The sequence below is a fragment of the Orycteropus afer genome, unplaced genomic scaffold (assembly GCF_000298275.1).
Source record: "Orycteropus afer afer isolate SDZICR_OR568_19922 unplaced genomic scaffold, OryAfe1.0 scaffold00195, whole genome shotgun sequence".
Taxonomy (NCBI): Eukaryota; Metazoa; Chordata; class Mammalia; order Tubulidentata; family Orycteropodidae; genus Orycteropus; species Orycteropus afer.
In genome coordinates this window covers 738,314-749,576 of record NW_006921782.1, presented here as the reverse complement: position 1 = coordinate 749,576, position 11,263 = coordinate 738,314, and positions in this window count along the sequence as shown.

The window sequence follows — 11,263 nt, the reverse complement described above, 5'->3', positions numbered from 1 at the left end:
AAAAAAATTTTTTTTTTTTCCACTTGTGAAGAGCACTACAAAAACATATAACAAAATCTAAAAGGCCTACTGTCTTTAAGTACACCGCTTGCAGTGTTTCAGTGGACATTTTCACAATTCTGGCCGCTTGGACTTCACAGTAACCAGTTAAAACTATGGAATATCACTTCTGGTTGAAAACCCAGAGGAAAGGCCCTGCTGTTTTCCACCTACCACGTTGTCTGATTTCATAAAAGGGCTGTAGGGGTGGGAAGGGGCAGTGGGTGCAGTGGTGTGGGAAAAGCGAACGCAGGCTTCTCTCCCAGATTCAGCTCTAGTCCACACACGCGGGCCCGACTCCTCAGTATCCCCCCCTTGCAGCAGAAGCCAGGAAGACTTGGACAAGCAACAAGCAACAGTGGCTATCGTATTTATTCAGTGTCTTCGCTGAGGTCCAGCCTCAGCACAATCAAGAGGGACTTTCATGAAAGGCAGGAATGCAGATAAAACAAAGATATCAAAGGTTTGCACCTACGTTTCTAGGTACAAGAGAAGGATTATTTCCAACAATCTTTGCAAAAAAAAAAAAGAAAAAGTGTCAGGATATATTCTTGTGGAAGAGAAAAAGAAAGAGTAATGGAGGGTGGGGGGATTAACAAAAAGTTCTTGAGGCTTTTTTAATTCAAAATTTTATAGAGGAGCAAAAGTGATGTTTACCAGATAGAATGCTGATTTTTTTAATATATTTACAACAGTATTTGTGTAAAAAAAAAAACAAAAAAAAAAAGTAAGATTGTTAAAAGTAAGTTTTTTTTTTTTTCATTTTGGTTTTGCATACACTGCCACCAATCCCTTCTCTTTTATTTTATTTCACACACATATATATATTTTTTGATAAGTCAAGACTGTTAAGGTTAGCGATACTGCTTCCAGATAGAGAGAATAAAAGGCAACTAAAATATATTTGAAAGAGAGGAAGGATATTTTCTTCATATTTTTTTTTAATTTTTCTTATTTTAAGTATTGCCTGGGTTGATAAGGGCCTTCTGTGGCCTACCTATCCCTGCTGTAATTTGAACTGCTGCTTTGTATTTTGATATGTAGTTCTTTGACTTTTAGCAAGCTTAAGTTGCTCCACTGATTTTTTTTTTTTTTTTTTTTAACTGATCCATCTATAATTTCTGTTCCTTTTCATCGGAGGGACTTTATCTGTCAGAAACAGATTTCTTGCTTCTCCAGAAGTTCATTGAGATCTTACGATTCTAAAATTTCTATTAATTTTATTCTTTTCTTTGATGAAACACTAGTAGTGTAGAGGTCTTGACAAATGGCTTCTTTTCTTTTGTGGTCAGCCAGGAGGAGTTCACGGAACTCTGCCATACCTCCTCACCCTTCACAACTATAAGAGCATCATTATCAGAAGCCGGTTACAGATCAAGATGCGTTGATGCCAAACTTACTTTCTTCCTTTCAAATTATCTTCAGACTATCTCCATGAATGAGAAGCCTAAATAAGATGATAGTTCTTTAGATGATTTCTTAACCTTTGCTTTTGGGAAAGGTTTCAGAGAAATTAATAAAAAAAAAATCTTTAGATGCCAACATCCATCATTGAAAAGGCCACCAACCATTGCATCATCTCTGATGCCACTCTCTCTCCCTAGTTGGGATTTCTCTCCTCGGTCCCTATCATGGTGTTATAATAGAGATTTTGCCACTCTAGACAGTGTCCTGAAGGGATTCCAACCCAAATATAGGAATTGTTAAAGTAAAACTCTAAAAATGATTTCATTGTTAGGCACATTTTAACATAATTAAAGGAAAAAGTAAATCTTTAAATAGAACGGATATACTAAACTATAAAAAACGAAGAAAGAAAAAGAGAGTATTTTAGTTTCAAATTACTTTGCATTTTAATTTAATTTTCCTGTCAGTATTTTATTTACAAAAACTGTTCAGCAAACAAGGGAAAATCAACCAAGGCGAGCAATTCTGTAATGATTAAGTTGGTTTTATTCATATATTTTAGACATTTGGTTAACTTGAATTGTTTCCAAGTGTTCATCATGATGTATAAGAGGGTTAGTGCAACTGGAATATGTGTGACTTTTGATTTGGTCCCTAATTCAATAGATATTTTGCTAGAAGTTTTAATGTCAGCTTGGATGGTTCTTAACTACAAATATCACCAGTAGTGATTTCTAAGAGGAGTCCTGCCAAAAACTGTGTGCCCAGAATTGACCTGTTTTAAAAGTTAGTGTAAACCAGTTTCAGAAATAAGAAAAAGCTCATTTCTCTATTGCTAATCTTTAAAAAAAAAAAAAAAAAAAATACCAATGCTGTAAAACTCTAATATTTCCATTTCTACCAATAGAGGGAGTATTAGTTAATTATGTCATGGAATTGTTTTGACATTAAAAAAAAAAAATCATTCAACTAATAAAATTAAAAAACTAAAATTCACCAGTTAAGAACTAGTTTTTAAAATCTAGAGAAAAATCACTCAGCATATGTTACAAATGAAAGGCTAGATGCCACTTTGAAATATTTTTAACTATTTGACAATAGCCCATTTAAAATAGTCTTTACTTAAACCTCAGCAAAATGGGCAGAATTCCCAATACTTCCAGAAAAGAGGATCCCGGGTGTCATTATGGACCACATTTAGCTCTCTGATTCTCAAATCTAAGGAAGAACCATTTGCCTTAATGCTGATTTGCCATATAGTAAAAGATAAGCAATTGGTTAAAATCCACCTTTTGTTATGAAACATGTAGGGGAGAAGTTCCAATTGGGTTTGAAACCCTTGATGTTCATCCTTTCCCTGCAAAGGAGGTATCTCTCTCTCTCTTTCTCTTTAAATTCTTGTGAGGAGAAATAACTTTGTAGTCAATGATAGCATGACTTGTTCCTACTGTATGTCTATTCCCCCAAACATCTCAAAGCCTAAAATAGTGAACCGACTGTTCTCTGGAGAGAGGAAGGAACTAGATTGGAGTAGGAGCTCTGTCTGGGGGAGCAATGAAGTTGCTGTGGGACTATTACTGTATGTTCTGGCCTCTGAAGGAGCTGCTTTCCAAACTGACCCACATTTTAAAAAGTAAATGAGCCTGTCCTTATTTTGAAAGAATAGAGTTGCTTTTAGATTGATTATACTTACATTTTTATATTAAACAGTCACAGACATCTTAGGAAATGTAGAAGCATATTTTGCTTTGAGCTCAGAGAATAAATATGGATCCTTTCTTTCTCTTGGTTTCAATTCCAACAATCTTATTATGTTTAGAAGTTCATGTTAGACTAGTATGAGTGCTAAAATCTATTTTTTTTTTCTTCAGTATCCAGGAAAAAAATAAGTGATAAATAGCAAGTGAAAATTCTAGATTTAAAACCTCTTAGAAAGAATACAGGAAACAAGAACTGGGATGGAAAGTAACATTTTTTAAAAGCAATTTCTGATTTAAAAACTAAATTTATTTAACAATAAAAAGGAAAAAAAAAAGTCTAAGGGGAAGGATTATCCCAATAGAATTCACGAAAAATGTAATTCTGTAGTAATAAAAACACTGGTAGCATCTCAGTGTGGTGGGCAATTTTCTTTCCTATTAAATACCAATATTTATACAAAGAAAAGCACTCAAATGAGTATACTATAACCCTAAAAAAGATAGGAATTTAGAACAGGATCTGATGCAAATCTATACATAGGGAAAGATTGAGAAACAAGCCAGAAAAACAAATCTGTTGAAAGAAAGTATATGTACATTTTACTAGTTATTTAATTGAGTTATAAACTTTTGCTCCTTATAATAATTTTATATACCATTTCTTCCCCAGATTGCTAATCCATTGTGGCAGGCCTCAACTCCCAATGAGTAAGCATGGTGGATAATTTCCTGTTACTGTCTGGCTATAGTCCATTGCTTCTTCCTAGCCATCTTGGATGTCACAGTAGCTCCTAGTCTTTAAAACTTGGGTTTGCTTCGTTTAAAAGTCATAGGGGTTTTATTTGGTATCATCACAGTATTCTGTAAGGAACATGAACACCCTTTTCCAACCTGTGAATAGTGGAAATTTGTGTGTCCTAATAATGAAAAGAGAACAGGTTTCTTCCCACTGTGTTTGTTTTGTGTGAGTTCTAATGCCCTGACCTACATGTATATTTCCATCTCAAGCACACCAGCGGTCTGTGCTCAGCCTTTGCCCCTAATCAGTAGTTTTTTTCAGTACAGAATTTGAAAATGAGGTATGCCCTCTCTAAAATCCCTCAGATCCCTGAGAGGGGATAATAAGGGCTCATGTTGCTTTCTTATTGAGGCTCCCACAAAACATTCCCAACACCTGTTGCTCTTAAGAAAGGTAGGAGTGAGATAGATCCAGCAGGGATTCACCATGCATACTCTGGAGCTTCCCACTGTTGTTTCAAAAGATGTGATTTAAATAGCTGGGCTGGCAGCAGTGATAGGTAATTCTGCAGAAAATGTATCAGGTAATCAAATCGGGTTGCTACAGCCAGTGGGTTGCTGAAGCGAAAGGAGATGCAGTGAAGGAGCAACATCAGAACAGACACATCCTGAGATGCCTTGGGATTTAGGAGAACAGGAGGACACCCTTTCTGCTGTGATTTGACTCTTAAAAGAAATCTTCTAAAAGAATAATTTAGTAATGAGTTAAAGTCCAGGTTAATGGAAACCCTAGAGAAGGGAACAAAAGAATTGAGAAATGTATTCAGCACCCAACAATGCTGAACCAAAAACATCCAACCGCAAAACTAGGAACTTTGGCGAGAGGTGTTTAGAGAAATCTCTGGGTTTTTCCACGGTTAGGGTTGACAGACTTTCTTTTGAGTGATTCTGGCTCTGAGAAATCTCTACTCACCAGAAAAGAACTTGATTCAAATGACCAATTTTGTCCCCCAGAAAAAGAAATTAAAAAAAAAGAAAAATAGAACACTAAAGACAGAACCACGTGACTTGGTGACAAACGAAAGGAAGGGCACACTTGAATTTCAATGGACTCCCTAATTCTGTAGTAAAAGCAAGGCAACCTAGTGGCTTCCAAGCCTGGGAGACATTCGGTCTGCTGTGCCTGAAGAGAGTGAGCTGACCTAGCTACCAAACGTCCTGGGCTAGATATAACTTCATGGCTGGGAAGGCAGCAGCCTCCTTCTTCTCTCTCTGTTTTCATGGAAGAAAATGGCTACTCTTTTAGGTGCCCAGGAAATAGATTATGTGGGGCAAATGTTCAAAAGCCATCTCTTGCCTGATACTCAGGCTGCAAATGGAGATGAAAAGAGGGGCGAAGAAGAGCTTTTGTTGTAGAGAAAGAACATATTCCTCCCCCCGAGGGCTCTCTGTGTGGACTTGCCCTTTCTGAGAGGGCTGAAACCTACACAAGAGGAAAGGTTGTGGAGACTCAGTGTTCCTGTAGACAGGGAATCTGAAAATTACTAACCCAAAGCATTATTCTCACACTAAGTATCAAAGTGACCAGCCTGACCAAAATACCCAAGTCATTTTTCTAAGTTTCTGCAAGATTTTTCTCACTCTCTGGAACACTGAATCCCTAGCTAGGTTTTCTGGTGATACCACCTTAGATCCCAGAAAATAGTTGTGAGACAGTAGAGTTTGTTTCAGTTCTTTATAGAGGAAAGAAGTAGATGAGGGCTTCATAGCATGAGTTCTTTACGGAGCTATGTGTTTGCTTCTCCCTGAATGAGGGGTACAAATGCCCTGAGTTGAAACAAGAAACATTGTCTTACCCCACCAACAACCCAAACAGCTGCAATTCCAGTAGTTTCTTCAGGGCCAGCCTGATGCTCCATAAATTGAATACTTGCAGACTAAAATCTCAGCTGAGGTGACTTCAGTTAAGATCTTTTCTCAAGAAGCCACATATAGCATAGAATTATTGCCTTAAATCAGAAAACCCAGGAAAGAGGACAGAAGATACAGAAATTGGGAAGGGATGGAGATGTGAACATTGCTTGCTTTTTATTGGTTGCATTATCACAAAAATAAGTTCTGAGGACCATGGAAACATGACTTTTGGGGGATGCACCATAATTGTCCAGAACTGCTCTCAGAAGGTAGCTGCTATTTCCTATCCTATTTCAGCGGCATAGGTCTGGGCTGTATGTAAAATAGGCATCATATTAGCTGAATAGTGTATCCCATAAAATAAATCACAAATGCTTGGGGTGCCAGTTTTATATATTTCCTTTACAGGGAAAACAATCCCAACAAAAGCTTTCTTTCCCTATATAGTGTATATATCTAAATTTGCTTCGTCAATTTCAAAGAGCATCTGGTTTATTCGGTGGTTCTTTGTTTAAATGCAAACTCACAACTTTCAGGTCTTTAGTGAAAGAGCATAATCTGCAGATCATAAGCAAATTAAACAATTTTATGGGAATCCCGGCTTTCGAGATGCCTAAATAGGGTGTTAAAAGTTCCTACTAGCCCTCTTGCAAGTTCATCGATTTCCTTGGCTTAAGATGCCTCAGTGAGATTCTGATCCACCTGTACCATAATACATAAATAGATAGATAACTCTATAGGAGACATTACTGGAACTCCTGATGCAACTGAAGTTTATTATTGTACAACAAAATCATTGCAATTTATATGTAGATTCTAGCTATGAGAGGAACTTACCCCATCCAGTTTCTCAACTGCTATCCAGGAAGAACTACAAATGAGTGTATGTCACCCATATATTCACTCAGAGTGAAGTACTCTCAGTACAAAACTGTTCCACACTCATATTCCCCAATGACACAAAAGATTCTGGAATTTCTAGTTAGGAGCCAAAGGTCTCTCACATTTCACATATCTGCTCTGCTCTGTTGCCTTAGTTGGGTGCATCAGTGCCGTCGGCTGTCTGTGATGAGGCTTTGGGGCATTCTGAAGGAGCCCCACCATCAGTAATTTCTATGTATCCCTTTCACAAGAAACTTGAATATGCTTGTGCGGAGTAGAGTTCACATAACAAACTCCATACTTCTATTGGATATACTGGCGTGTGTGTGTGTGTGTGCGTGTGCACGTGTGCACATGCGTGCATGCGCATGCTCACTCGTAATCTGGGGATGTGGGGTTGCCTCAAACTAATCACACATAGGCCAAGGTCTTGGTGTGTAGATATAGTTGCCTCTTCCCACCACTGTGCTCAAGTCTTGTGGCTTCCTTCCCAGGAAGCAGTCACCTGCCTACTCTGTTGCTTTTTGTCAAGTTTCAGAGTTGGGAGAAACAAAGGCAGCTTGTTGGATCCACAGCAAATCCACAGTGACAGGCTGTTTTCCTCCAGAAAAAGGTAGAACAGAAGTATTTCACTGGCAAGCGGACAAGAGGGAACAGCAGTCTGGGGCATCTCACAGGTCCCCTAGGAAGAGGGCACCCAGGCCAGGCAGATGAAACTCATACATGTTTTGGCCTAAGCCACCCCACAGCTGAAAGACCTCGATTTCTTTCCTCTATGCAACCCAGTGTGGGAGTGCACATGCATGTGTGCATGTGTGCGTGTGTGCGCATGCACAGGCACGTGTGCATGCATGGGCACACACACACACACACACACAGGTTTTATTCTCAAACTTCCTAATCCTGCCTGTATCTGTAGGGTATCATCATAATTCACAAACTGTGTCTCCTGAAACCAATGTGGCCTTTGCCGAAGTCTTTCCAGGAGTGGGTTGTTTACCATGTCTAGTAAACCAATAGACTTATCGGGAGAGTATTTTTTGGTAATCTCTAAGAATTGATGGCACTCAGCCATCTCAAACATTAAAGTAGAATGCCACTCTAGTGTAATATACTGCATGAATGGATCTGGTTCTTGTAGCTGACTTTGAAGGCTCAGTGGCCTGAAAACAGTCAGATTCAGTTTTCTCACTATTTTGCCCTTCTCTTACTAGATGGTTTATTATTTTTGATGACATGTAGATTATTTCTGCTTTACAGAATTAAGAGGACATTTGCTTTCCTCTTCTATTTTGGTGACTTTTCCTTCTCTCCCATTAAGATTACTTAACAGTTGTAGGTTTTTTTTTTTTTTTTTTGGTGGTTGTTCTTGTTTTTAAAAATGTATATTGTCTTTCTATATCCAAAAGAAGTCTGTGACTGTAACCATAGATATTTCTTTTTACTGGAAAAAAAAAATGATTTTTTTTTTAATTAACAGTACTAGTGACTGTGTGAATATGAGTTACTATTTAGGTATGCTTACTTAAGTACAGTACACTACATTGCAGTATTTCTGAAACCTAGAGCATACACATTATATATAACAATTCTACATTGAAATATATATTACATTATATTCATTTTAAGTTTTGAATCTGCCTATGATCATAAATTGATTGAAATATTATTTCTTTGCATATATCACCCATCACCAACCTGCTACAGTTAATAATAACTGGTGCATTTAATAATAATCATTACTGCTCTAGTTTGCTTTTCATATTATCAGCTTCAGTATTGTCTTTACAGGATTTTAGAATTTTTTTAAGCTCAGACTTAGCAAATGTAGGAAAGTGAAAACTTTTTTTTTTTTTTTGGTGTGGCTAATACAAAGAGGTTCATATTCAAAGTGATCTTGTTTAGCTGACCCTGTCAATATCTGAAGATCAAAAGAAGTGCATATGAATGTATCTGTCATTTTTTTCCTCTAGAACTGTCACTGTCTATATTAGTTTCTAAAAATGTGCCCAAGGGGCTGCTTAAGCTCCACATGATCTGACCAGCAATTACAAGCTGCGTTTCAAAGGGCTGTGCTACTGAGCAGCATGAGCCAGTGAACTGCCTGATTGTCCCAACTCTATTGTCAAGCATTGATTTGAATACTGGTTCTTTACAAACTACTTTCAGTTTTCAGTATGCTTATAATTATTTTAAATAGTCTTCAACATTTCCCTGGAGGCAACTTGGCAATATAGTGTTCCTTTCTTTACCCAGGAGAATTGTATTTGAAACCTGAGTTTCAGGGACTTTTCCATGACAGAGGCTGAAACAAATAGAACTCACAAATGTATATTTGATTTTTCATCTGCAGAATCCATAAAATGTTAGCCCTTAAATATCTAGGCATAAGTAACGCTGCCTGCCTGCTAAGATGAGGATTTGGTAATGCCTAAGGCATTTGCCTGCTAACCAGAAGGCTGGCGGTTCAAACCCACCAGCCACTCCTCGGAAGGAAGACTGGGCAATCTGCTTCCATAGAGATACCACCTCAGAAACGCAAGGAGGGATCTCTATGAGTCGAATCGACTCAACAGCAGTGAACTTGGTTTGGTTTTTCTTCTTTAACCAGACCATCGTGGAACTTTAGAACTCAGGCAGCCCTTCTTTCTAACAAGAATTAAGTTTAGATAGTATTTTCAGAAAAGACGTTCTTCAGTTTCCTTTGGCAACTCAGCCCAATGTCTGGAAAACCTTACAGTTGGATAAAGTATACATCCATCTTGGATGCCTGACACCAGTCTCATTCCCTCTGCTCTACGTACAGGACAAATGAAAACAGTTGTTCCTACCAGCATAAAAGCCCTTCCCACACTGGACCAATCTTAAAGGCTTCTCAGTGTGAATAACACCAAGTCTTTCCTTTCTTTTTAATAGATGTTTCCTTTCTAAGCCCATCCTATTCTGCTATGGCTCTCTGACTAGTCTTTATTTTTTCTTTTATCACAGCTCCCCTCACCCTCTTTCCAGTTATGAAGCCTGGTATTCATTAAAGAACTGCCTGCTCTAGTCTGCATTGAAGGGGCTAACACTGAGTCTAATAGCAGAATTACCAGTCTGTTTCTTCATAGTTTTCTGCTAAATGTATTTCTACTCCACGAGCATAATTGGCAATTCAGTGTTAGTGAGGTGGTTCTTTTTCCAATGAGTATATCATGCCCAAATCATATCAACTTTATTTTCTCTTTGCCAATCCCTATCCCTTTATCCCTTGTTTCTCTTTAAATTGCCTATTCTTCAAATTACCACTCCCCAAAACTCTAATAATTATGAGCCCCAAGTGTTCGTTTCCCTTCCTTCTCCTCACCCCATCTGAAATGACCTTCTTTAAGTTTTATTTAGTTAAAGAGTATTGAGGGAGTGAGTTCATAAACTTGAGACTCGTAGGCAGAGTGAAGCATATCTTCATGGTAACTTTCATTTTTAAAAGTTATCAATATTCGTTTGAGAGTAGGAGGACCTTGAGTCACAATTTTAAATGTCAGCTGCCTGGCTGAGGTCATTAATTCCTTTTCACCGTCACATTTGGCCAGAGATAAAGAGAAAAAATATTGTGTGTGTGTGTGTGTGTGTGTGTGTGTTTTCAAATACCACAGCGTTCAAACTCTTAATATGAGTAGACCGTTTCTGAGGGAAGAAAAATAAATCATCAGTGTTGACTACTTCAATCCCTGTTAATACTTAGCCAAATAACACATTTACCAAATACCAGATTTCCAAGAACCTAAAAAAAGTGATGGCATTCAAAAACGATTTTGATAACTACTTAAGCCTCAGTGAACTCTTCTCAAACAAGTAAAGCCACTTCCACGAACACATTTTAGGAGACAATTAGAGTTCTTTCATTTAATACCTTTGTCAAAATAATTATTCATTGGTTTAGAACTTTAAGTACTAACTTGAAATGAAAAGATCCACCATTTCTAAAGTGCCTATTTTGTAACCTGAGGATGTTTAAACATATAATTAATATGTGTTAAAATAACAATTATAGGTTTGGATGGATACTTGAGGGATCATATACTGCACTTCTCAGTATTTAAACACTAACTATATAATTGAGCCATTGAACTAGATCTCATTCTAATGAGTTTTCCACTATCTGGACCCCAATGCATTGCCCAAAAGACTGATCCTTTGCAGGTATATCCCTTTATAAAATTCTTATAATGTTATCTTCACAGCAACCCTAGACAGTCTTTCCCAGCTACAGTCCACTGCTCTTGCCATGACACCATATTGCCTGTCAGCTTCTAAGAAGACACATTCTGTGACAGTTAGAGGCTACCTGGGTTTGAGTCCATGGGGGTGTGCCTTCAGTTCTTGCTTTATTCACTGACAAACAGGTAGAATCAACATTTAATATTAGAAATATATTATTTTGACCTGAGGCTTGACCCAGCTTTGTTTTAGTCAAGCCAATCAATAGCATCACCCCCAGTCCCCAGGAATAGAAGGTCTAAAGAGCCTTCCTGAGGCATGCATCTAGTAGGAAACCAAAGTTTCTGAAATCCAGTATTTATAATGCTTAAGACTGTGATTTT